The sequence below is a fragment of the Anomalospiza imberbis genome, chromosome Z, assembly GCF_031753505.1.
Source record: "Anomalospiza imberbis isolate Cuckoo-Finch-1a 21T00152 chromosome Z, ASM3175350v1, whole genome shotgun sequence".
NCBI classification, from domain to species: Eukaryota; Metazoa; Chordata; class Aves; order Passeriformes; family Viduidae; genus Anomalospiza; species Anomalospiza imberbis.
The window spans coordinates 72,684,348-72,710,073 of record NC_089721.1 but is presented as its reverse complement, the minus strand read 5'-3'; the positions used below and the strand labels follow the sequence as shown (position 1 = coordinate 72,710,073).

Here is a 25,726-nt window from a genome sequence, read left to right as displayed (position 1 = left end):
GGTAAGCAGTTGACCATAGTCCTTAGTCTGATCTTGCATTATAGATTAGGAGTTTTGATGTAGATTTCTGCCCACAACTGAAAAAATAATGGTCCAGGGTCCCTATTTTGTATAGCATTGGAGGCAGAGAGAGATGCCAGTCCAGAGAGAACTCTTTGTAGCACAGAAATTATGGAAACATTACTTGTTTGACTAAACTAAGACAGCTAGAAATAAGTGATTTTATAACCCTAATTCACCCATTGATTGGAGAGAGAGAAAGGCCTTGAATCTTCGAGCTGTGATGATGTTTAGAACCAGGGATGCCGAGTACATTTTGAGTAACTTTGAATCCTACTGAATATTGAAAAATTGCCTGTAATCTTTGGTGTTCGCAGGGTTTTCATTTACAGTGTGATCTCCATGGGTGCATTCTTTACCTGCAGCCTTGGCACAACGGCTGGAAGTTATTGATAGAACACCACCATGACTGCAGGTATCAAATCTCTGGTAACTCACCTCACTCAGGACTTTTGCCCTTCAAAAATCTTATTAAAAACCTTTGAATGACAATTCAAATGCCCCACAAACTGCAGTAGCACAGCTCAAGCATCACACTGTGCTTTGAAACTTTATCCCTTCCTGTGGATGCTGTTACACTAAAGAAACATATTTTTCAACCTTAATCATCTTGTGATTCCATAAAACCCGCCTCAAGGTCTTATTTTGTATAGCTGAGGGGGTGAGGAAACAGAGGGTGTAGCAAGATTTTTATCCCTAATTTGTTTCTTGAATAGAGTTACAAGCTTGTGCTTTATTGTGCTTTTTGGGCTCTTACTCAGCGTTGCAGCCTGTATCCTTTCTCACCGACTTTCATCCAGGGGCCTGCCTAGGGACAATTAGGCAAGCACTCACTTTGAGGACGCATTATGAGGCAATTAAATGAGAGCCGCGCTCCTCAGAGGGGAGATGGAGCGAGATCCGGGGCATTAATTAATTAATCCGGGATGTCATGAGAAGCTGTGGGGAATTAACTCATCTGTTTCCAGGCCTGGACGCCCAGCCAATGCCGCAAACCCTCTGCAACGTGATCCTGTGTGCTTGTGGGGGGAAAGGCAGGCAGGAATAAGGGAAAGAAACGCCTCTCAAACCTTCCCAGAGGCCTGGGAGCTCCTCAGGAACACATAAAGTGGCTGCTGTTAATCCCGCACAAAGAAAATGAGGGGAACGCTGACGGCGCCCATTGGTTTTAATCTTCATGTTGGCCGTGGTGAGGAAAGGCTGGGCGAGCTGGGAATGTCCAGCGTGGGGGAGAGAAGGCTCTGGGGAAACCTTAGGAAAAGGACTAAAAAAGGGGATCTAGGAGAGCTGGAGAGGGACTGGGGACAACCGCTGGAGGGACATGACACGGGGATGGCTCCCACTGCCAGAGGGCAGGGCTGGATGGGATATTGGGAATTAAGAATGTAGGAATATAGACTTCAGAAAGTGCAAAAAGGCCCTAGAAAGTAGACATAAAGCTAAGAAAAGCTGGGAAATTTCAAAACCTTCTCATGGGAAGCTAGGAAGTTAAGAACCAAGTAAATACATTTATATTTATCATAAGGAACAAGAAAGAACAAGAACTTATTGATAGTTCAAGATGTGAGAAGTCCTAGATATATGCTTTGCAAAGATAGAAAAAGTTTCCGTCTTAAATAATGAATTATTGTGTATTGTTTGAGGTTCACAGAAGTCCTTTTGTTAGTGTTAAACCCATCTGGGTCCTTCTCTTATTGATTAGAGTAAAATGACTTTACATCTTTTCTTTTACGCTGTTGGTGCAAAGAATATGTAGGAAAAGGCTTTGCCATCTTGTCTCTGATCTGTGTTTGCATGGATGTTGTTATTTTCCTGTGCCTCTTGCTTTTTGCTTGTAGGATACAGACAGATAATAAACCCTAAGTCTGCAACCAGTCAGGGTCTGTCCCGTTTGTGAGACACGCACCGATCCGGCAGATGGGAATTGTTCTCTGTGAGGGTGGCACAGGGTGCCCAGAGCAGCTGGGGCTGCCCCTGGATCCCTGGCAGTGCCCGAGGCCAGGCTGGACACTGGGGCTGGGAGCAGCCTGGCACAGTGGAAGGTGTCCCTGCCGTGGCAGGGGTGGAATGAGACAGACTTCAAGGTCCCTCCCAGCTCAAACCATTTAGTGACTCTGGATCTGTGACTCCATGCTCTAGCAAACTGTTTAACCTAAGAAGATCCAAAATCTGCAGTTTAACAAGTTCTTAGTGCGTCAGGCCGCTTGCTTGTACGTTACACACGTGTTCTTGTGGTTAGTAATATTAGAGAAGTAAAATTTAAAAAAAAGCTTTCTAAATTAATCAAAGGGTGAGTTTTAAGTAGCAAAACCTTGAAGCATCCAGCTGCTGCAAAGTGCCCTGTAAGGCACACCTTAAAGGATTTAGCCTGAATTCTCCATGACTGCGAGGGCCAAACCACTGAGAAGGAGGCTGTTAAACTGATTAATTTCATGCTTTCTAAGATTCTAAGACAGTCACTTTTTTTTCTTTTCCTGAGTATTATGGGTTTGACTTATAACTTTAACATCTCCTTCCTGCTTTCTGTGTGACGAGATGTCAGGCATGATGGATGCAAAAAGGCATTCTATTGTAAATGCAGGTGAACCCAACAGGAAGAAATGCTGATGTCTGGCTCCAGCTCAGAGGCTGAATGGTTTCTCTATTTTATCTATGCTATAATACATTAATATACTGTTTAAAGGAGATACTAAAACTACAAACCTGCTTTTCTAACTACCATGTCTAACTCCTCACCACTCGTGCCCCTCTCTGAGAGTGCAGCCACAGGTGGGTTGGATTGGCCATCAGCTCCAACAATCCTCACCAGAACCCAACCAAGCAATCACCCCAGGTGAACAATTCTCCAAACACATTCCACATGGGAAAAACAAGGAGCAGAAATAGAAATTGTTTTCCCTTTCTTGCCTCTGTGCACCTCTATGAAAAATCCTGAGAGGGAGAAAAATGTACTTGTCAGAGCATTCAGGATGCTGCTGCTGCTGGAGGACCAGGGCATGATCAGCAGCAAGAGTATCATTCCCAGGAATGATACAGTCCTATATAAGGTGTAGGCAAGAAGGATTAAATCTTCAGATATTCTGGATCTGGAGGGCAGGATCTGCAGAGTGTGCACTGACAGCAGTGCTCAGGTTATGAACTTTTGATGGGAAGGTGGAGGAATCACCCGTGATGATGCTGGAAATCAAGGAAGGGATGGGGAGGAAAAGATCAGAGCTTGTTTCTGAGAAGTTTGAGTTGGCAGATGGACCTGCAGCAGTGGGTGCTGTCAGGGTGGTGGTGAGTGTGTTATGAGGTGGGTGTAGCCTTGTCAAGGATGGTCTTGTGAACCTCCTCTGAACAGACATCATGGAGCTGTTCTCAGAGGGGTGTGGGGAGCCAGAATGGTGGCCCTCAAGAAACCTGATGGATTTCTTTTTTCATATAAATTATTTTTACACTCGTTACTTTCTCCATGCATTGGGTGTGTCCAGAAATCCAGCCTCCCAGAGTGCCACATGGTCTCACCAAATCATTGTTAGCAGAGAAATACCACTGAGGGAATTCTGAAGGAGTTTTGAATGAGTTAGAGGTGGGATTCTGAGTTCTTTTACATGGTGCAATTTATTTTTTTTTACTCTTTGACATAGACAGGAGCTCACATCTTCACTTCATAGCTCAGAAGGTCACAAGACATCTAGTTACAAGACCTTTTAAGTATTTATTGACTAATAAAACACTGACAACAAGGACATTTATGCTTTTGACCCAATCCTTAAATATTTCTTCTTATGGACTCATGCTGCAGTGTAAGCTTTCTTAGCCAATCATGTTATGAGACACAAACTTACAGTACTACACTTTAAAACGCTAATTTTTCCTTTACTTAGTTTAACGTGTCTCTGCTTTAAACTATACATCCACATTCTCCCTTCCAGCACCTGAGTTTGGAAACCTTTTCCAAGGTCTCAGATCAAGCCCTGTGTTTAATTCTAAGCTGTAGCTTACAGGCCCAAAGATCTGAGAAGTTCCCTGCATTTTGGACTCCAGCATACCACAAGAATCAGAGAATTCCAGACTGATTTGGGCCGGGAGAGACCTTAAAGTCTGTCTCATTCCACCACCTGCCATGGTCAGGGACACTTTCCATCATCCCAGGCTGCTCCAAGCCCTGTCCAGCCTGGCCTTGGGCACTTCCAGGGATCCAGGGGCAGCCACAGCTGCTCTGGGCACCCTGTGCCAGGGCTTCACCAGCCTCTGAGTAAAGAACTTCATCCTAACATCCAGCCTAAATATCTTCTCTTTTAGTTCAACTCCCTTCCTCCATGTCCTTTCACTGTCCACAGGAAGGAAACTGAGTGTGGCCCAAACTTCATCCTGAACCTGTGGACACCTGACACTGGCAGGAGAGCTGAGCAGCACAGGGAAGAATTCAAATGCCTCGTATTTCGGTGCATGGGAGCTGACTTCTGCAAAAAGCAGCAAAACATCACCAAAATGGACACATTGGGCTGCTCTTCTGAAGCAGCAAGAGAGCTCTGTGCACAGGTGAGTGGAACTCAACTCCCAAAATTTGCCAGGAATATTTTCTTTCTGCACAACCCACTCAGATCTGGTTTTCAGAAGCATTATCTATTGGGTAGATGCTTACAGCTGAGTCTTTACATTTTTGGGGATGAAAAAAATAAAAAGAAAGGAACAATAAGATATTGCAAACTCATAGCTCATATCCCTCTTCTATTAGATTTGGAGCAAAAAGCAAAGAATCTTGAAAGCCCACAAATATTTGTATTTAGCAATTCAGTGGTTTTATCTCTGCATGAGACCAGGCTAGGAGAGAGAATGCCTTGGAAACACAGATTAAAACAGCTCTTTAAATAGTGGCTCACAACACTCTCCCTGAAGCTTCTCATGGCAGTTTAATTAAATTACAAGAATGAGTCTGACTTTCACCTCTGAAACTTGGGGGCTGAAATACCTGGATCTTCACTCCACTTATGTAATGTGCCTCAGTACAAATACTGAGCAATGTTTTAGTATGGGTCCCATCTATGCATGCCAGACTGCTTAAAAATGTGTCTTCTATTATTATTATTATTATTTCTGAATTCTTCCTCTAGGAAAGCCAGTGGGAAACAAAACATATTTGTTTAAAGCAGTCCAAAAAGCCCTGCCTGTGAACAAGCTGTCTTCAGACTAAGCCTGAAGCTAGCCTGCAGTCTGACAAGCCTCTGAATTAATTGCACCCTCTCTTTGCTAGCAAATGAGAGGCTTTAACACATCCCTTTATGCTTGCTGAGCGATTTTCTGAAGTTTTCATAGTGTGCTCCTGCAGAATATTGTGATTTTCATGACGTAATTAGCGATTGTTCAGGTCTGGGGTAATTGGCGTCAGCCAGGGTTGAACTGCACCCAGTTTGCTGGCCCAAAGCATTTTTCTGTGGTGAGCTCTGCTGCGGGGTGAGGGCAGGCAGCAGCTTCCTTGTGCCACACTGTGGCAGTGGCAGAAGGATGTGCAGAGGACACACGTGCTGAGACTGAGTCTAGTTTTGATTCCACGGAAGAAATTCAGTTTGTCCTAGCCTTCCTTGCAGCTGGAACCCAGGGCAGGTACCTTGATCACGGTGACACTTTCAGGGACATTTCTGGGGGTGAGAAGGGTCATGAGAGAAAACTTTTCTCCCTGAGCTCTTATCACGCGCATTGGGTCATCTCTCCTTACAGCTTCCAGTCAATCTTTTCACCTAGGTATCAAGTGATAGTACAAGAGGAAGCAGCCTCAAGTTCCACCAGGGGAGGTTTAGATTGGATTTTTATTTTATTTTATTTTTTTTTTTCACTGAAAGGGCTGAAAAGCATTGGAATGGGCTGCCCAGGGCAGTGGTGGAGTCACCAGCCCTGGAAGCGTTCAAAAGGCTTGTGGATGTGACACCTGGACGTGGGTTAGTGGTGGGCTTGACAGCACTGGGGGAACAGTTGGACTCAATGGTCTCCGAGGACTTTTCCACCCTTAATAATTCTGTGATTCCCATATGACTCTACTGGCATGGCAGGGGAGGTCACAGGGCTGAGCTGCAGTGGCTGGGAGCTGGAAGAGAAGCAGACACCTCCAGAGGGGATTTTTCACACCCATCCCAGCTGAGGACAGGATGAATCTGTCATCAGAAGGGGTTGTCTCTTCCCTCTGACCACAGAGGAAGAAGAGGCTGCTGGTTTAGGCAGGACTGTGGGTTTTCAGTGAATGGAATTGGGTAGGATGAGGCTTGCCCTCAGAAAATGGGTGTGGAGATCCACCTTAGCATGACATTTGCTACGGAAAATAGACTGACAGCAGTGTCATTGTCCTGGAAGCCAGGAAGCCACAAGATTTCTCTTCACACTTAATAATGCCTAAAGCAGCTATTGTTTTGGGATGCAATTCCTCTTGCAACCCATACTGTTCTCCCACAGCATCCACAAGAGTCTCTGCATCTGGTTCTCTGCGACCTGGCCAGAGATTTCACCGCATCAAAAGGTGTTTTCAGGCTTTGTCCAAATTCAGCAGGCATTTTCTTGGGTTTTTCCTAAATTCAACAGGCATCCTCCTCCCGCTGGAGTCATCACCAGCACAGTCAGATGGACCTCAGGTACCAAATACAGCAAAATAATTCTTGTCTGCCAGGCCTGTGACTTGTGAAAGCTTCAGGTGTGTGTCTGCATGGAAATCTGCAGCCACTTTTCTTTGCCCAACACCACCTACTTTGATTTTTCTGATTTTCCTCAATTAGAGAACCCTTAACTGGTGAACACCTCAAGGAGAGAGGTTTTTCCCCCACCTGGCTAATGGGATGCTTTCTCATGCTGTTATGACGTGCCTGAACTTCTGAGTGCAAAATATCCAACCCCTCTTGCCAGATGCATTAAGGATGGTTTAAACTGTCTTGTTCTGAGCATTGATTGTTCTGTGGAAGTCACTGATCTAAAAGTGAGAGAAATAATGCACTTGGTGATTATCTTGATGTAAGAAGCAGTTTCTTTATAAATAGCCCTTTGAAACAGTACATAAAAAGTGGAGATATGAGAGAAAATGCAGGGCTAACAACAAATTCGTACTCCAGGGTGGAAAACAGCTGTGGAAATGTGTATGAGAACCAACTCTGCCACCAGACATCCCCATGAGCTGGCACTGGAAGCCAGTGGCATAGGCTCAGCCTTGACTAATCTTGTTTAAAGGATCTGGCTTATAAAGGGAAAAAAAAAAAAAAAGGAGTCTAATAAAAGTATCCAAGGATTTCGAAACCCTGCACAAAATTGCTGATGCAAGGGAAAATGTGAAATAATTCCAGTGTGGGTCTGTAAAGTCACACACTCAAAGGACCTGAACAACTGCAAATGCAGTTCACACATCCAACGTGAGGAATAATTAACAATATTAAATGAAAAATGGAAGCTGAGCACACATAAAAAAAGAGGGGGACCAGCATGAAATGCCTGACTGCTTCCCATAAAACCTCTTTCATGAACAGCCAAAATATGTCCCTACACAATGCTTTTTTGACACAAAAGGTAATCTTTGGTGCTCTGAATGGTCAGTTGGCTGCACAGGGGATGAATAGAAGAGACACACAAGTTTGGACTCACAACATCTATTTCTCACTTCTGTAGTTTTTACCAGATTTAAAAAAGCTTTTATCTTACTGAAACTAGTAGGAATTTTTCTTTCTAAATGAGTGAAAAGCTCCTTATTTGAGCCACATAGCCTAAAAAATCAGGAGCCAGCAATCAAATCCAATGTGAACACAGTAATTCTAAATTCTTAACATAAATGATAAAATTTTATGCAAAAAAAAACATTTAAACTTCTCCTTTTTCTAATTGAGATCTACCCTTCTGCCTCTAGACATTTATGTTTATGATGAATAACAACTTTTGGCTGTTTTTAATGGACTTTATTAATATTGTCATACTGGCATGGATTTCTGTTCCACTAAAGATGCCAGGACTTAGGAAAGCCTTTCTAAGAACACAGAGTTTTATCCAAACACAACTGATTTCAAAATTAATTGCTGTGCTCCATGAAAAAAAAAAAGAAAAAAAGAAAAAGCAAAAAAAAAAAGTTTGGAGCTAGCATCTTGTTTAATTTTGTGGGTTGGAAGACATTAGTATTAATTTTGTACAGATATGTATTCTTTGTTTATATCTTGTCATAGCAAAATGCACATCAAAGGGATAGCCTCATTGCATTTTTATTATGGAATTATAAAATATTTTAAAAATATATTAAAATGCTTTATATTGTAATATTTATTTTATTATTTGGTTTATTATTTAAAACTATTTTATTGTTTTCATTTGTGCAATGGTAGTGGCCAGAAGCAAGAACACTTCTGAGCTGGGTGCTCTCCAACCCGAGAATGAAAAGATGATTCCCTCCCTCCAAAATCTCACATCAAGGAAAAAATAAGCCTGTATAATTTGGCAGGAATCACTGTAATCACAGCATTTCTGCAACTGAGCTTATATCAAGTGACTTTTATGCCAGTTCCTGAGGAGAAGAGAGTGCCTCTGAGATATCAGCAATTTACCTGACACCCGTGAGACTTTTAATTGTTTTAGAATGCTCAGAACAAGTAATTTTGAATTTCGGTGCTTAATATAATTCCTAGGGTTAAGTGAAATTCCTGCCTCCATAAAAAAAAAAAAATTACTTTGTGAGATGAATTGGGGTTCTTTTCAGTGTTAAAAACCCCTGATTTCCAAGCTGTTGTTGTGATTTTCACTCAGTTCCACCTGAGGAGGAAATCAAGTTCCTGCCTGCATAGATGACTCACTTGTGCATGTGCACACACATGGAGACAATTTCCCTCTCACTTTTAGTCCCATATTTTGACTTAAACAAGCAAACAAACAAATAAATAACATGTAATCTCCAGTGTTTCCTATTCTCTATGTCCAGAGGCTCCACTGAAGAGCAAGTCTGACCAGGAATGACAAAACCCCTACAGATGGAATAAGACAGAGAGACAGAGCACCTCTTTCTCTGCTCCAAAGAAATGGTAACAGTATGCCATTAATAGACCATTTTTAGCCTATAAACCCCTCCGTGTGGCTCGAAACACTGACATTTCCAACACCTGCATGGAAGACCAGCCTTAGCCAGTCCAGTGGTTACCCAGTGGAGGTTTGATCTGGGCTGCTCCTGGTGTCAGGGGATGTAAAACTCTGCTCCTTGGGACAATCAGGAGCAGTCAAAACCCCCTGATGTGAAGTCTGGAGTGCTTCCCCCAGCCCACAAAAAGGCTGAACAACATAGGAAACTCATGGAGCAGCAAGTAAATCCCCCTTTTTTTTCCTTTTTTTTTTAAGAATCTACCATATTTCAAGTAGTTCTCCCCTTTGGTGCCAATAAGATTCCAGGAAAGCAGATGGGAGACCCATAACACCTTTCTGCCGAAAGAATAAATGATATTCCTTTGAGTAAGAATCAGGCTACACTGTGTATTTCTCCCTTCTTAGCTGGACAGATAAAAACAAAGTTAGTCAATCAGCACTGTTCTCAGGTAGAAAAATGCAATTAATTTATTAGCTTTATGCCAGAGCTTACATGAGCCTGTGTATAACTGGTGCATCCTTTTTCCACCTTAAATGCCCGAATTGTATGAGAAATTGTGGTGGGTGTTTTGTTAGTTAGTTTTTTTGGTTTGGTTTTTGTTTTGTTTTGTTTTTTTTGCAATACAGGTTCTGCATCTTTGAGGTTGAGCCCTCTTGGGCTTAGCAGAAAAAAAAAGGTTTGCTGAGCTGGTAATGCTTTAAAGCTTTAAAAATGTCTCTCCTCACTCAGGAACAGCTTGGCTGAGGTGAGACCTTGTGGGCTTGCTGGAAACCTCCTTTGTTTTTTCTGGGATATAAGGGAGCTCCTGGGAAAAGCTGTGCCTGAAGATGTGATCTGAAGCTGGGTAAAAGCCATTATTTGTGTGCATGTGTGTGTAGGTGAGTGCTCCTTTAGAATGGTTCTAGAGATCAAAACCGAGGAATTAAATCTGCATGTGCTTAACCAAAATGCTGTAAACCAAGCTTATCTCCTGTCCTTCAGCAACCACGTTTACTTTATCTGACTTCTGTTATGAAGCTGATGTTCCCTCAGGCAAGGAACAGAAATCTACACCGTTCTCAAATGTGATTACAAATTAGGTGAATGCAATGAATAAACCAAGAGTTCAGGCTGATATAAACGCTTATTTTAACCAAGTTATCTAAACTGGTCAATTAAATGACTATAAAGCAATTTAAGGCCTGGTTTCCAATGGTTCTTTTAACTCTCCTGAGTGAATACATTTAGAAATAATTTATGAAAATGCAGTGCACTGGAAAATATATTCACCCAGTTCTTTTCTCAGCTGCACTATTTTGCAGTCTGCATCAAATTGGCATTACTCTCCCCTGTTTCTGCAAAATGCTCAGCGAGTTCAAATGGCTCTCAAATCTACTGAGACAGTTGAATTATTGCAAAAGTCTGTCTAGGGCTGTAGACATGTGTTCTTTTGACTCCCCCTCCATCCTACTGAAAAATAAACTACTGTTCTTCATGGCTTATTTTGTCTCTGTCAAGGAAACTTTCTGCTCTCATCTCAGGAGGATTGTACAATAGCAATCTGATCCTGACCTTTCTACCTCTTCCTTGAATAACAGTTGAAAATTGGACAGTGAGAAGTGGTGTATGCTCCATAACTTGTATCCCAGGCACAATCTAATGACACTCTTCTCCTAGTAAAAACAACAGTTGCAGCAAAGGTTAAGGTAAACAGGTTTAGCTAATTACCTCTTAATCAAATCCAGTTATAATTTACTGCTGTCCTCTGAAGCTCTGTGCCTGCTAAACCATGGGCTTTGGTTGGATTAGCTTATCTCTGATAAATGCAGTGTGATTAATTTCTCCCACAGTACAGCAGCACGTAAATATCAAGTGAGAATAATAGATGACCAAATAAACTCAGCTCACACACCATCACAGCAGAACTCTCCAAGTCCCCCATGTACCAGGCACTGAAATAGAATCCCTTTTTTTTATTTTTTACAGAAGGTGATGGTGGGGAAGAAATCATTTTTGTGTTATTCTTTGTTCCAGGGACAAGAAAGAAAACACCATAAGTGAAACACACTGGTGCTTCCAGGATTAAAAAAGTCACTCTGCATTGAAGTAATGTGCACTTTTGTGTGAAAATCCTTGCTACAAGTAAATCAGGTGTATGCACGTGACAGAAACAAGCATATGTCCTACCAAGCTTTGAAACCGTGGCTGGGTGCTTATTTTTTGTAAGTAGTCTTTCTAAAATATGAAATAGTCTGTTTCTCAAGGAAGTGAGAGGAAATAAAGAGAGCTCAATTAAAAATCCATTTGAAATGTTTATGTGAGATCTGAAACTACATATACTTCTTGAGTTTATACTTTGGTTTCAAGCTCAGACTGGTTAATCAAAACATTTGTTACTTCTTGAGCAAACTTTTGACTATTTTTTAAAGAAGCAGCTCAGAGGTAAAGTTTTGTGTCAAAATACTAAGGAAGGCATAATCCCCAGAGCTTTCCTAGAAGCTCTGTGAAATGCAGCAGTTTTGATTGAGCTGCAGTTTGTTTTTTTTAAACTTTATACAAATCCAAAACCTGAGGCAGACAGAAAATGTCTGCATGAAGTCCTTGCTGTGGCAGGAAGCAGCAGGGCTGGATATGTCTCTGTGTCATCCTCAGTGGGGTAGAACCAATTTATGTCATTTTAGATGGAAATCTCACCTTGATTTGGCATTAGCTTCACTTCAGTGCCGCTCCTACTGCAAAGCAGCAAGTTGTTTGTAGTTTGCAAAGTCATGATTTTACCAAAACGTTGCCCTCACTCTGAGCACTGCAGGTTTGGATTAGACAGCAGGGAAAATTTCCCCATGGAACAGGCTGCCCAGAGCAGAGGTAGATTCTCTGGAAATGTTCAAAAAGTGTGGCATTTGAGGACATGGTTAATGGTGAGCACAGGGATGGTGCTGGGTTGACAGCTGGACTTGATGGTCTCAAGGTCTTTTCCAGCCTTCATGGTTCTGGGATTCCATGTCCTTTTCCTGTGATGTTGAAGAGCTGCTGCTACACTCAGCAAACGTTGAACACAAATTTTCATTAGCTCATTGTCAACCACAGAGTGATTGGTATATTGTATTTTTAACCAGCAAAAGCCAGGACAAATCGTTTCTCAAATCCCAGCACCAGCCTACATTTAGTGTGTTGGGTATCCTGATGGGCAGGGACACCTCCCGCTGTCCCAGGCTGCTCCAAGCCCTGTCCAACCTGGCCTTGGACACTTTCAGGGATCCAGGGGCAACCACAGCTGCTCTGGGCAATTCACACTTTGTCTCTGCTGTTCTATGGTCACCAGGGTCCAGTGTTTGAAGGGAGGAGTGAAAGGAAACCGAGAAACTCAAGCTGGGCACAGCAGGTTTGAGTATTTTCTGATCAAGGACCTAAACTTCCACTGATCTCTACTCTGCAACTTAGTACCAAACATGACAGTTTTTCTGCACTGTTGAACTGGCCAACCTGTTGAAGGAAGGCAAAATTCAAACAGAAAGAGCTGGATGTAGACGTGGTTCTGAAGTAGCTGTGATAGAAAATGACTTTGGAACAGATCCGCATCCTTTTACAGAAATTATTAAATCCTTCACTGGGATTGTTTCATAGTGACATGCACACTCTAAATAAATGATGGGCTGAGTTACAGGAGCATTTATACCTTGTCTTTGCTGGGCAGAGTTGCAGTTGTCACTAGCCTTTGGTTTTCTCCTGCTTACATATATTTTTTCCAGCTCTTCTGTTGTGCGCCTCATGAAAAGAGAGCTCAAGTTCAAGGCTGCGTGGGATTTTTCTCAAGCCATTGGAGCTCCAGCCAGTAAGTAAGCATCCCAGCACACAGGCCAAATTAATTCCATCATCATCAAATGGAAACAAAGTGCCTGAGACAAAGTGACTGAGAGGTCAAGGAAATCTGCAGCTGAGAATCAAACCGGGGCCGGCCGGTTGGGAATTCAGTACGTTAAAGGTGAATGAGGGGGCATTTTTGGAGCTTGGGGTACACTCCAGTGATTGCACGCAATCCTTCATGCTTCTTGTGGCATTATCTCAGATTTTTTGTTGACTGATGCACGAGATGAAACAACAAGGGCTGTTCTGGTATGTGAGTTTCCTCCTTTGAATTAATTCTGTGCCGCTGATGCCGTCGCTGTGTGAAGTGACTCCTTAGAAAACATTTTTAAATTCTACACCAGTGCAGGAAAGCTTTAGTGTGTCTGACAGCTCTGGAACTGCTCGGTCAGAAGACAGGTCAGGGTTCAACCTATTAAACTTTTGGTAGCTGCAAGATGCGACATGAGCTGAATTGCCCATCCACCAACACAGACCTGATTGCTGCTCCCATTTCCTGATGCAGCAAAGGACAAAGCATGAAAGAAATTAATGCACACATTTTATCCCCTGCAGGGCTGACATCTTTCTGGCTGACTGATAAAAACCCCTCAGATGATCAGATAGGAGAACTTGCTCAGCTACATGGTTGGTTTGCCTCGGAGCAGCACTGTTCTTTTAGAGTCACTTCCAGTCAATGGCAGGTCTGGGAAAATAGGCAAAAAGCCCATAAGCTAGCTTTTGGGTGAAAACAGCTGTGTGTTTTCAGTGCAATTGTAATCTGGCACCTTGAATTCGTGACCCTTTAAATTTGGTGTCATGTGAACCCTGATTACTCATCCCTTGGGGGAAAGGAAGCCTATCTGAGACGCTCTCACACTTCCAGACTGCCCCACTCTCCGTGGCTTTAAGCCACATAAAAGTAATAACCTTTCCATAAGATATTGCTCAGTGGCTCTTGGAAATGTCTCAGAATAGGACTTACTCAGCAGATTTGAATAAAACCCAATCTCTTGTTTTTACAGTGTCTGCAGATTAAAGTGTGAAATGTAACCATTCTGACAAAAATCTGTGCTTTTCCATAGCCCTGTTCCCTATCAAACCTGGAGCATTTTGGGTGCCTGTTGTGGGATGCCGTCTGGCTCTGTTCTGCCCTAACAGGGCACTGGGGTTGTGAACCTTGTTCATGTTTCCAAAAACCACCCAACACAGCCTTGCTAACCCTGAGCATTGTCCTCTGGCCTCCTTTCTTGCATCCTTGCTCCTATTTCTTTTAGCTCCTCTTTGCACACTCTCACACAGCAATGGCCTCATAATTTAGTCAGTCTAACCTCAGCCAAAATCTTTCAGAGCTTTGCCTCTTGGCCCAGACTCCCCCTCCACACAAGGCGTAGAGGAAATTCTATGGAGAGGGTGATTTAACCTGTCACCATCTAGATGTAGAGTTAATTATCCTGGAAGGCTCCAGGACACTTCAACTTTTCATTGCTTTATTAGGCACTCATGTGTCTGGACTAACCACCTTAGATATCCTCCATGCTTAAGGAAGGCAAAAAAAGGTGCTTTAACGTTTTGTTTCATCTCACAACTGAAGTTAGGGAGATAAATCCCTCTCTGGTGTTCCCAGGGGACAGTGGGACATGGATCTGAGGTGAACTGTGGCATCTGGCTGTACTTGGGGTCCCCAGTTTGCTGGGGAATCCCATCCTGGAGTGACTGGGTTTTGAAGTCAGGAGCCTCCAGTAAAATTCTGATAGATTTTTAGGAGGAACCTTGGCAAATAGAAACAGTTTTTTCAAAATGGTTCCTCTGTGGGACAATTAACTCTGTTGAGCTATGATAAGTCTTTTTAAAACAGACAGTTCTTGGCAGATGTTAAGAGAGTAAGTGTGGCATGTTATTTGCATTTAATTGTTGAATCCTATTGAACTAAGTTAATTTTATCTTTCCTTTACCCCTCTCATTAATGCACAGGAATAAATTCTTCCTTTCCACACGGCTTGTTTAGTTTTACCTTGGCGGTTTTCAAACCTAGTTCACAAAGTTTGGAAAGGTTGTCAGCTGACCGTGAAACAGATGAATTTGGAGGTGTTGATAAACATAACCTGCACTGGCAGGGTTCCATCAGCTGGAAGTTTGAGTGCTTAGTTCCAGTGACATCAGCCCTGAAGAGCCTTTCACTTTTGAAAGAGGGTGGAATTCTTCTTCTGGGATCTCTGGCGAAAAAACACAGACTGAAATGCATTTTTTTTTGTGCCTTTCCCTGCCATTGTTCCCGTGGGGGAATGGTCTGTATGTTTATGGCAGCCCCTGACAGGTGGCACAGGGCTCTGAAACTCGTTTGTCAACGCCCATGGGCTTGTTGGTCTGTGATGCTCAAGGCACTGAGGAAAGGATGATGCTCTGACTCCTCCAAACCTGAGCTCATCCAGGAGTTTTTCCTCACTGCGGAGCTCCTCCTCTGCTCCATGAGGGCCCCAGATACAGCTCCATAGGTGCTGGTAGGAGTGAGCTGCTGAAAAGCTGAACCTAAATCCCCTTTGTGAATCCAGCTGCTTTGTAGATGCCAGCTGTGCTTGGAAAATTGGCTGAGGATCTTAAAATCACTTTGTAGATCCAGCCCTCAGGCACCTTTGACAATCCCTCCATAGGAAATGAGGTTTTTTTCACCCTAAGTGTGAAATAGGGTATAACTCTGACTGGTTTTAGTGCAGCTAAGATCATGTAGCACTTTTTATAGACTGCCAAAGGGTCTAAATATGGTCAGTAAACCAGAAGGTGTTTTAAGGGGAGTAGACAGAAAGGGGTTTGGTCTGCATGGGCTCATTGACATCTGTATTTAAGGCATGGGGGGTACAGTGATGCCTTTGCGGGAGAATACAGCTACTTGCACTTTATTTCATGCCTGCAATTTCAGTGCCAAGCCACTGGACTTGAGGAGAGATGATTCTTTTCCTTTTTCTTGCCTCTGAACGCACAGGCGAGCGAATAATGAGGCATTGTACGCTGGCCCGCTGTACAGAAAACCAATTCAGTGAAGAGCTTGGCCTTTCAATGATTACTTTCACTTCCAATTAATTATTTTAAGCAAGTTAGGTTTTCAGCACTCAGCTTCCCCTAGGAGAAAAACAAACCAACACTTTCATACATTAAGGTGTGTACAAGGATTTTGAAGCGAAACTGACTGTGGACCATTGAAGGCCCAAGTTGAAAACACCCCAAACTCTGCAGCTTGAATGGATGCATGCTTTGCTGTAGTGAAGGGCTCTCACAAGCAGGCTGCTGTTGTCTACCTCTTGGAGCCTGAGGTCTCGTGGAGACAACAATCGCTTTTGTTTTGCCAAGGAAAAATATGTAACAGTATATTTGTTTTAACAAAGAAAGGTATCCTGTGAAGTGGGCTCCTGGGGACCTGAATTTTTACCATACGGACTCCAGGTTGCAACTGTAAGAAAGTTTGGGATGGCTTGTGGTCTACAGACGCACTGACAAATGTGTGATTTAATGTGGAGAAACACCAGCACAATGACCCTTTCACAGACCTCTTTAAAACATTATTGTTTCCTGTCTTCCAGCAGCCACTTCTGGAAACTTGAACGTAACGCTGAACCCTTCACTGGTTTTAATGTCACCTTCACATAACTGCTCCCATTTGGAAAGAGATGCACAGGTGTTAATCTACTTATGCTTTTCATCTGTTTCGGAGGGGGCCACGAGAAAATGATCTCTGTGTTTCGCATCCACCAGCTTCCTCTGCCTTGTGTTACAAGAAGGCTTTGTGAGTATGCCCGAAGAGTTTTCCTTTTGCAAGCCCCGGGAATCTTCAGAGGAACTGCTTCCTGAGTTTTACTTTCTGCAGCAAAGCCATATCAAAACCATCTTTGCTTTGAAGCTGGCTGATGTTTTCTGGAAGAGGGTCTTGGACACTGGAGCTAAGGACATAGCAAAATTTCTTCCTGTATCCACACAAAATCTAGTTTGTGAGACTCAGCTGCATCCCACTTGCAACCCCTTGTTGCTCATCTCCTTAGATGGCACAGCCACTGAAAATCTCCTTTTACCACCAACTTATACCACAGTTTACTTACTACCCTTGAGGTTTTTAACTCAAATTTTGACTTCAACAGATGGGTGCATTGAAACCTTAGCCCTGTATGTTGTGTGTTTTCTTGTCACCTTTTTATGCTGTCTGAAAGGGGTTTAGTTGCTTCAGGGACACATGGTTAGGTTAAGGGTTGGACTTGGTGATCTTAAAGGTATTTTCTAACACGATTCTCTGATTCCATTGTGTGAATATCAGAATGTGAAGTTGTTGAAGCAAATGAGCCTTGTCCAGGGGGAACAAACTAATAGATGTTTTTTCCCCCCCCTGACAGAGCTACAATTGCAGATTTTCACTATCCTTCCTTGCAGCAGAGAAACTTATTTGCACAGAACCTCCTTGATCAGCTCATCGGTTCAGCACCAGCCCAAGCCAGAGGGAGTCAGAGGGCACGAGGTTGCACCAAACATTTACACTCCAGGGGTACAACGAGGTGTCTGTGCTCTGGAGAGCTCAGGCAGTGGCCCCAGCGAGCAAATGTGCACATGTGGGGGTGTTGTGGCTGCCCAGAGCTAGCTTGGGCAGGGGGGCATCGCTCCTGTGCCAGGGCCTCTGATGCCTTTTTTGGGCTCACCTAAAAACAGAGGCCAGACAGAATGAAGAGAATAAAACCAAATATATTTAAGGAAGGGCCTTCAGGTACATTTAGGGCAGAAAAAGCCCCCACAGAGGCTACACCCAAGATGGACAGTGGTCACAAGTTTTTCTCACAATTATAAGTTCGGTCCACTTGCATTTCAGGGGTTTAATCCTCCAATTCCAGCTCCAGATAGTGAAATCATATTCCTCCAGTTTGCTCCCCACAATTCACTTTTGTTTGTGCTTTCGGGGCCTGAGGCTGTCGGGTGTCCTTGAGTGTCAGGCCCAGAGGGATTGTTTTGACCAAAACGTGAGGACAGCAGCTAACGCTGTGTGTGGAGCTTGGAGTTATACCCTAAAGCAGTACAGGATTTGAAAAACGTAACAGCTGCAATCCTAAGTCATCATCTGTGCCCGGATGGCACCAGGACCCCCCAGCCCCATCCTGTGCCAGGGTCTCTGACTCCTGCCAGGCATCAGAGCCTCTTGCAGGTGCCAGGGCAGTGTCTGCTGGAGCTGCTGGGCTCTGCATGCTGCTTTTTTTGCCCACCATCAGCTCCATGCCCACCCTCTGCTGCTGTGCAGCCTCCCCTTTTATCACATATGCTTGCTTTGCCAGGGGGCTGGGGGGATGAATGAGGTGTGATTGCTGTGAGCCCTGCTCAGAGGGGCAGAGGAGCTGGTCAGTGAGGTCATGCTGCACTTTTAGGATCCTGACAGTCCAGGCCCTGCTTATCAGACCCAGATAATAACCCTTTCTAGATTTGCAGTTTGATTTCAGCATCTCATAACATCCCCTTGACTTGTCGCTGTGGATCATGCCTCCCTCCACACGTGCAGTGCTTTTCTTTCAGGTACAGATGAAGCTGGGAGCTTTAAGGTCAGAGTGGGATTAAGCAGGACAAGATGTACAGTTCTTCTAGATGAGTGTTTGATGTGTGCTTTCTACTCCAGTGCTTTCTGCTGAACCAAGAAGTTTACCTAAAAATAAACATTTCGAAAATTAAAATAAAATTCCCCTGTCTTTCCCCAGCTCTTGGACTGTTCTGTCAGGAAAGCACAGTGGAACAGAGCCAAACCTGATACGGGGTTCATCAATGACAAATTCAGATTTTGAAGGCATATTTGCTGAAAAAACAGGAAACCTCCTTTTGACTTGCTTCAACAAATGTTTTCTTTTAACCTTTAAATTCACAAACAACAGCTTCATAAATGAAAAAGTCAGTCTGTTTTGTCACTGGCAGCTGAAAAAGTCTCCTTTCTATACTTTGTCTGTGCACAGTAATTAAATGTGGGTGTTAATTGGAGCCTCAGCTGAGGCATTGACAGCTTTTACTGTCACGTAACAGTGTCAGAAGTAAGTGGAAGGGTCTTCAGCTGCACGTGTGGACAAGAAGGAGAAGACAGTCAATGCCCCAAAACCAGCTTAAAATAATGAATCTTGTGGCAGGAGAGAGGGGAAATCACCTTGTAAAGGATGGGGAAGACATGGGGTCAGGAATGGTTCCTGCAGGTCAGCACGAACACCTCTGACAGGGAAGCAGGGCCACAGAAACATCACGTGCCAGGAAAACATCACCCTGCCACTCCAGGAGTGAGAAGGGACAGGTTTCCACTAACAGAGAAGTGCTTTGCCAGAAATGAAAAGCCAAAAGGGATTCTTTAGCAGGGTGTCTGACCTGATCCCAGCCATGAGCCTGAAAGTGGCCAGGAGATCCCAGGTGAGACAAGGGCTGAGGGAGGGGACACAGCTTTGTTCCAGCTCCTTGGAGGTGGGAGCTGGCACTTCACAAGGAGGCACCAAAGAGGTGGGCTGAGAGGAGACAAAATAGTTTAGGTATGTCAAATTAAGCAAAAGGAGACAAATCAGAGCAGAGGATATCTGCAAGGAGCCAGCATGGAGATGCCAGTGGAATTAATGGGAATGACAGATCTTCAGGAGGGGCAAGGGGTTCCCTGAGCTGCAAGTAAGGATTTTTAATGCAGGAAATAAATAAATATATATATAAAATGTGTAATGTTCTCATTGTAAAGCTCTCCTCTTTTCCCAAAGAACGTAAAAATGAGTTCTGTGACACTAGTTGCCATGATGGAGATTTATGTGAAGTATAAAGGAATTTTGCAGCCAGCTCTGCTCTGTGATCTGTCAAACAGGGACTCCTTAGACATGAAATACCACCGTACCTCACTCAGCACAGGAGAAATCACAGAACTGTTTTCTGAGGAATAAAATACCACAGTCCTCCCATTATTACAAATAGCTCGCAGTTGCAACCGGGAAGCCTTGGAGATAGTTAATCTTTTGTCATCTTCTGCACAAATAGAGAAAAAACTGAATATATTTCCAGTATTGAATTACTTGTTCATTTATTCCAAGTAAAAGATGCTAATTACTATCTGTATTTTCACAGCCTTATCTGATTATATTAACCTGACAAAAGGGCAGCCAAAATTCAAGATTAAGTTTCCAGATAATGCTAATAGATTCATTTTCCCTCATCTCTTCTGTCTTTTGGCTGATTTTCATTCGCTCATTTGTAAGGCTCCTATTAGCCCATGGTTATTTCAACACAACGTGCAACATAGATGTGGAATTTGATCTTGATGTTATTCTCCACTATTTAAAATCTGACTTCAGATCAGTCTGTCGCCCGAGGAAAGCAGGAGAATGCAAATAGTGATCTGAGACTCAAGAAAACAAACAGGCAGAGAAGCAGGAAAGCCTGCTTTGGAAGTGCCTGCTGGAAAGGAGGCGTAGAAGGAAGGTGACAAGGAGTCACAAGGGATGTGTACCACTCACTTTCAGGATGAGAGAGCCAGTCAGCAGCACACCCTGAAAAGCTTCCGGAGTACCTCTCGTGTCAGCGGCCTCAATACTCTCTATGGGATGTGTGAACTGCGAAAAGGCAGAAAAAGACAGCAGTTTTGTTAGTGCTTCCAGAGTTATTATCAGTTTTAGGATTAAAGACTCAGCTCCCAGATTTTACACTGAGGTTGAAACCACATTTTGTGTTAAAGGAAGGGCACATTGCTGACCCTCAAAAACCTTTTTACAAGAAGCTGTGTCTGTCAAAGGCTATGGCAAAAAAAAAACCTCACTATTTTTAAAATTCTCATGGAGCTGCAGCCAATGCTCTGAGGTCCTAAAGCAAGATTTTTAGATGACTACTGTTGGCGCTGGGGAAATTGTGATTTTTTTCTTATTTTTGTCAGAATTAGTAGTAAGTGATAACTAGAATCAACTTACTCCACTGGATGATTGCATTTCCAACCATTTGGGACTTCAACCATTTGGGATTTTCAACATTAGGAAGATGCTGCTGTCCTGCAAGTGCCTTCAGACCTCCAGAGTTCAGAAGCTCCCTGGCACATGTGTGGCCATGTGTATGCTTTGAAATGAAGGTGATAGGAGTTTCTGTGGAGACAAAAGTAAAAACATGGCGGGGGTGGAGAAACACCTGAGGGAAAAGAAGAATCAGAAATAATGGGCTGTGAGTGCCAGTTCTGGGGGAATGAAATTTGCTCTTATGAATATTTGCCATGTTTGTATAATCCTTCTCCAAAAGGGACCAAGCTCTGAGTGTTCCTTACACTCAAGGAGAAGTTTTACAGGAATAATGATGAAAAAGTTTTTTTTTTTTTTTTTTTTTGCTGCTCAGACAGGGTGAGAACACCAAATTACATATTGTGCCTAGTACATGTTCTGTCCCAAGTCCTGTACCTCGGCTGCTGCTGCACGTGGCAAAAAGTGAAATTGGGAAAAGGGAAATTTTTGTTTCCTATGGAAGAGCTGTAACAACCTGAGTGCTCAGGAAATCTACATCCCATCTACTGAAGGCTCGTTTGTCTGGCTTGCTGTCCTTTGTGAAAAATGTGATTTATCTATTCCCACACAGAAACACAGAGCTCCCTCCTCCTGGTGTTCCTCTGCCTGGCAGGAGAAGATTCCTGTGCAAATCCAGGTATGGTGAGCTGAGATCCATTTCCCCAAACCTGGGGAGGTGAACATATGCACAAAGACTTATTTCTCCCCTTGAATGAGGGAGAAATTTCAGGTGGAGCGGTCAGAGGCAGAGGTTTTCATTTTTGGGGTGATGGCTGGAGGGCTGTGCTAAGTGAAGGCTGCTCTGCTGGGGCTGTTCTCCTCCCTCCTTCTGAAACAGAACATTCCTAAAATTTTGATTCCAGTCAAAATGAGTCTGGGGAAAGAAAAAAAAAAAAAAAAAAAAAAGCCTGCCCCCAACTTTGCCTGCCCCAAAAGAAGGCATTTTAGGGGATTTGCACAGGTGGGAGCAGCCTGGGACCTGCCGAGGGGACTGTGCTGGGACCCTGCGGGTGGTCTGGGGTCACGACGGGCTGTGCCTGGACCCCTGGCTCAGGTCCTTGCCCAGGGGCCACCATCTGCCACGGGCACGGGGGACAGGCTGAAATCAATCAGCTCCCTTTTAAATGATTTCATTTCTTCAAGGAAAACAAGGTCAAAGGGAGGTTTTCGGTGTGGGTTTCACTCGTCTGGCTGGTAAAAAAGGGAGAAATGAGTTGTCATGGATCCTGAAACAGGAGCAGAGGATCTGGAGCAGGCAGAGTCCCCTGGATGAGTGACTACGTGTGCTAGTTTGCTTCCCTGGCAAAAACTGGAAACAATCTGTCCTTCTTTAGATGGTCCAAAAGCCTACCTCAAAAATCAAACATTGAGGTTGGGTTTAGTTCAAATTATTTGCGGTGGATCCATTTTATATTTTCAAAAGGATTGGTAGCCTGTATACATATATATGGCTTTACATTAAATATTATATAAAAATAATGAAAACACTGGTGAAACAACCTCTGAACTGATCACAGAATTGATTAGTTAACTGAAAGTATCATTTTTGTAACAGTAACATTCTTACTAATAGAAATTGGCAACAATGTGTTTATTTAAATGATTTCCTAAAGTGCTGATAAGGAAAGAATAAAATCAAAACCATGCATAACTCAGTGTAAATGCTTTCACAAACCAGGGCATTTTTTTTGTGGAGAAGTATTTCCCACCTGAGCTGCCCAGCTGAAAATTTTACTGATTAATTTAGGGAAGTGTGTGTTTGTGTCTGCTGATATCAGGAATTTGCTCCTCCAGCTATCTGCTTTCATTATCACTGTTCTTACTGCCATATCTGCAGATCTGTGTGCTGCTACACCCACAGCCTTGGCACTGAAACCTCAAGATTCTGTAAATCAAAATCCTCTTTACATTGACACGTGTTCTGGATGAATTATGAATTATCACATATTTTGTGTGAGATGTGCACAAATGCTCAGGCATCCTTTACATAAGGGCAGGGGGGAAAAATTACCTGTTTGTGTTATGCCAGCAGGGGCCAAATCTGGGTTTTATGTAGAGAGCTGGCTTGCAAAACTGTGACTTAATGAAAAAGGAGAGGCCAGTTCCTCTTAATCAAGAACCTGTATTTACAGGCTGCCTTTCCAGGTACATTTAAATTGTAATTAAATACCCAGAATACCTGGAATTACCTGTAATTCCAGGTAAATTTAAATTGTATTTAAGTAATGAAAATAATAATAATGAAAACAACAACAACAACAACAGTAATAATAATAATAATAAAATGACATGGCCAGGAGTTGATTAGGGCATGTGTGGCAGGCTGCTGCTGGTACAACATCCAAACATATCCAAACATGCTGCCCTCGGCACCCTGAACCCTCCGATTCCAGGATTTCCGAAGGTTTTCACTCCAGGAGCTGGATCCAGACAGCGCTAGAGGGCAGGCTAGACTAGAGTTAGCCCCCCAAAACAGCAATAAAAGGATTCAAGTGCACAATCCCACTCCAAAATACAGCTGGAACCAGAATGAAAGCCTCGCATGTCACTAAAAGCCTTTAAGGGGAATCAAGCCACTTCGCGAGGATTATTTTGCTCTTATTGGGGCGTTTTATTTCAGACCACAATGGCAAAGGCTCTGCGAGGAAGCAGGCGCAGGTTGGAGGTCGGTGCAGCTCCCGTGGGGGGTTTTCTCCTCCCTCCCCACCCGAGGGGATGCTGAGAGCCTGTGCTCCTCCATCCTCCTCCCCCACCCTCCCTGGAGCTGTTCTGAACCACGGTTAGCTGGCTTGTACAGCAAACAACTGGCTATTTAATTTTTTAATTTATTTTATTCTATTTTGCTATTAATGTCCCGATTCTGCAAGTGTTCCTAGCTGGAAAGCTGTGTTTGCCTCTGCCTCACCCATGCACTGGGGCAGAGTGAGGAAAAAAAATAAGAATTAGGGTGACCTCAGTGTGGAAGGGGCTGCAGGAAAGATGGAGAGAGACAATTGCCGAGGGCTGGAGGGACGGGACACAGGGAACGGCTCCCAGGGCCACAGGGCAGGGCTGGATGGGACACTGGCAATCAGGAATTGTTCCCTGGCAGGGTGGGCAGGCCCTGGCACAGGGTGCCCAGAGCAGCTGGGGCTGCCCCTGGATCCCTGGCAGTGCCCGAGGCCAGGCTGGAGCACCTGGGACAGTGGGAAGTGTCCCTGACGTGGCAGGGATGGGATGAGACAGACTTTAAGGTCCCTCCCAACCCAAACGCTACGATCTGATCCTGTGGTTCAGTGTGTTGGGGTGCTGAGCTGACCCCTCCAACCCCTGCCCTGCAGGGAGTCACTCCCAGTCTCCCAGTTCTGCAGACACCCATCCTGGGTCACTGCTGGTGCTGGGATGTGATTCCTTCCCTCCTCACACCATCAGGCTCTGAGCTGGGCAGGGGGGAAGCAGCCTGGTCTGGTGGCATGGAGCCACTGACTGAGGAAAAAAATACTGGTTATTACCAGTATAATACCACTATTACACTGGTATTACCAGCATAAACCAGTAAAAAATACTGGTTTTACACCAGTATAAAACCAACAAATACTGGTTATTACCAGTATATTAATTTATTAAAATAAGTTACCCTTGCAGCAGTTCACACAGGATGCATAGGGTTGGAATGGAAGTGGATATGTGGTTTTTGTTTGGGTGGTTGTTGTTGTTGTTGTTGTTGTTGTTGTTGTCTCTCTTGCATTTCATTTTCAGCCCTTATCACTTTATGTTCAGATTAACCAACCATCCCAAAGTGTCAAAGGAAACCTAAGGCCTGGGAAGTGATACACTTCAAGTGTACTTTTAAAAAACGTATCCTAACTGTGATGGAGATGTATTTTTATCCACCCCTCATTTAAGACATATTTTTTTCTTTATAGTGTGTTTCTTATCTGTCCAGCTTGAAAGTGCCTTTAAGAGTTTTATTCCAGCATTTTTGAGGCCAAATTTGCCCCTGGTATTACACAAATTATTGCAGCTGTCTGATCCTTGGTCAGAGTAAAGGTGAGCTGCATTAAGATTACAGATTCAAGGTGTATTTCCTGGTTTCTTATGATGTCCTTCCCAGACTTTCCCACTGCCACTCAGCATATTTAGGCTATCAGTTCCTCTTTTGCCTTCTAATACCAAACTGGAATAATTGACCTGGATAGAAAACAGAATTAACCAATTTTTCGTAGCACTGCCAGGGACACATAATTTGAAAAGTACATAGCTCTGCCCTGTCTTTTCTGACACAGCAGGGATGGACAGAATGAGATGAATTACCAGTGTCTGCTCCTATTTTAGATTTTTTTTTTTTTTTTTTTTTTTTTTTTTTTTTTTTTTTTTTTGGTGGGTAGAAGAAATCCTGAGTTCCCAGGATAAACAGGAATGTAGCTGAGCACCAGCCAAATAAAACCTCCCTTAACACCTTCAGATTGTGCCCTGACTGAACAAACATCCTGAAGGGGGTTCTCTGAGGCTTTCTGCCTTCTCTTGACCTCGTGTCATGGGAAATGGAGGAGGTTTGACGCTGGTTTTTGGGGAATGGGTTTGTTCTGGTGCTGACGTCTCAGTGCACCCCACAAGGCTTCACACCACGACCCCCTGAGCTGGTGGCATGCCCAGGCTGAGGTGAGCCCTCAGAGGGATGGTTAGAGCGCAGGGGAAGAAGGTTTTCCTGCTGAGGAGAGGGCAAAAGCATCAAAAAGTTCCACTTTTCCGTGTGAAATCTGCCTCCTCCCAGCCGTTACCTGCTGTG

General features: G+C 43.7%; 1 long non-coding RNA gene across 1 annotated transcript; it reads left to right on the top strand.

The window, feature by feature from the left end:
• Positions 1-344: 344 nt before the first annotated feature.
• Positions 345-15,387, top strand: LOC137464342 (uncharacterized). The gene is made up of 6 exons (XR_010994197.1): positions 345-475; positions 4,386-4,587; positions 8,975-9,074; positions 9,860-10,008; positions 11,144-11,331; positions 12,859-15,387. It is a non-coding gene; the product is annotated as an uncharacterized lncRNA (long non-coding RNA).
• The last annotated feature ends 10,339 nt before the right edge of the window (positions 15,388-25,726 follow it).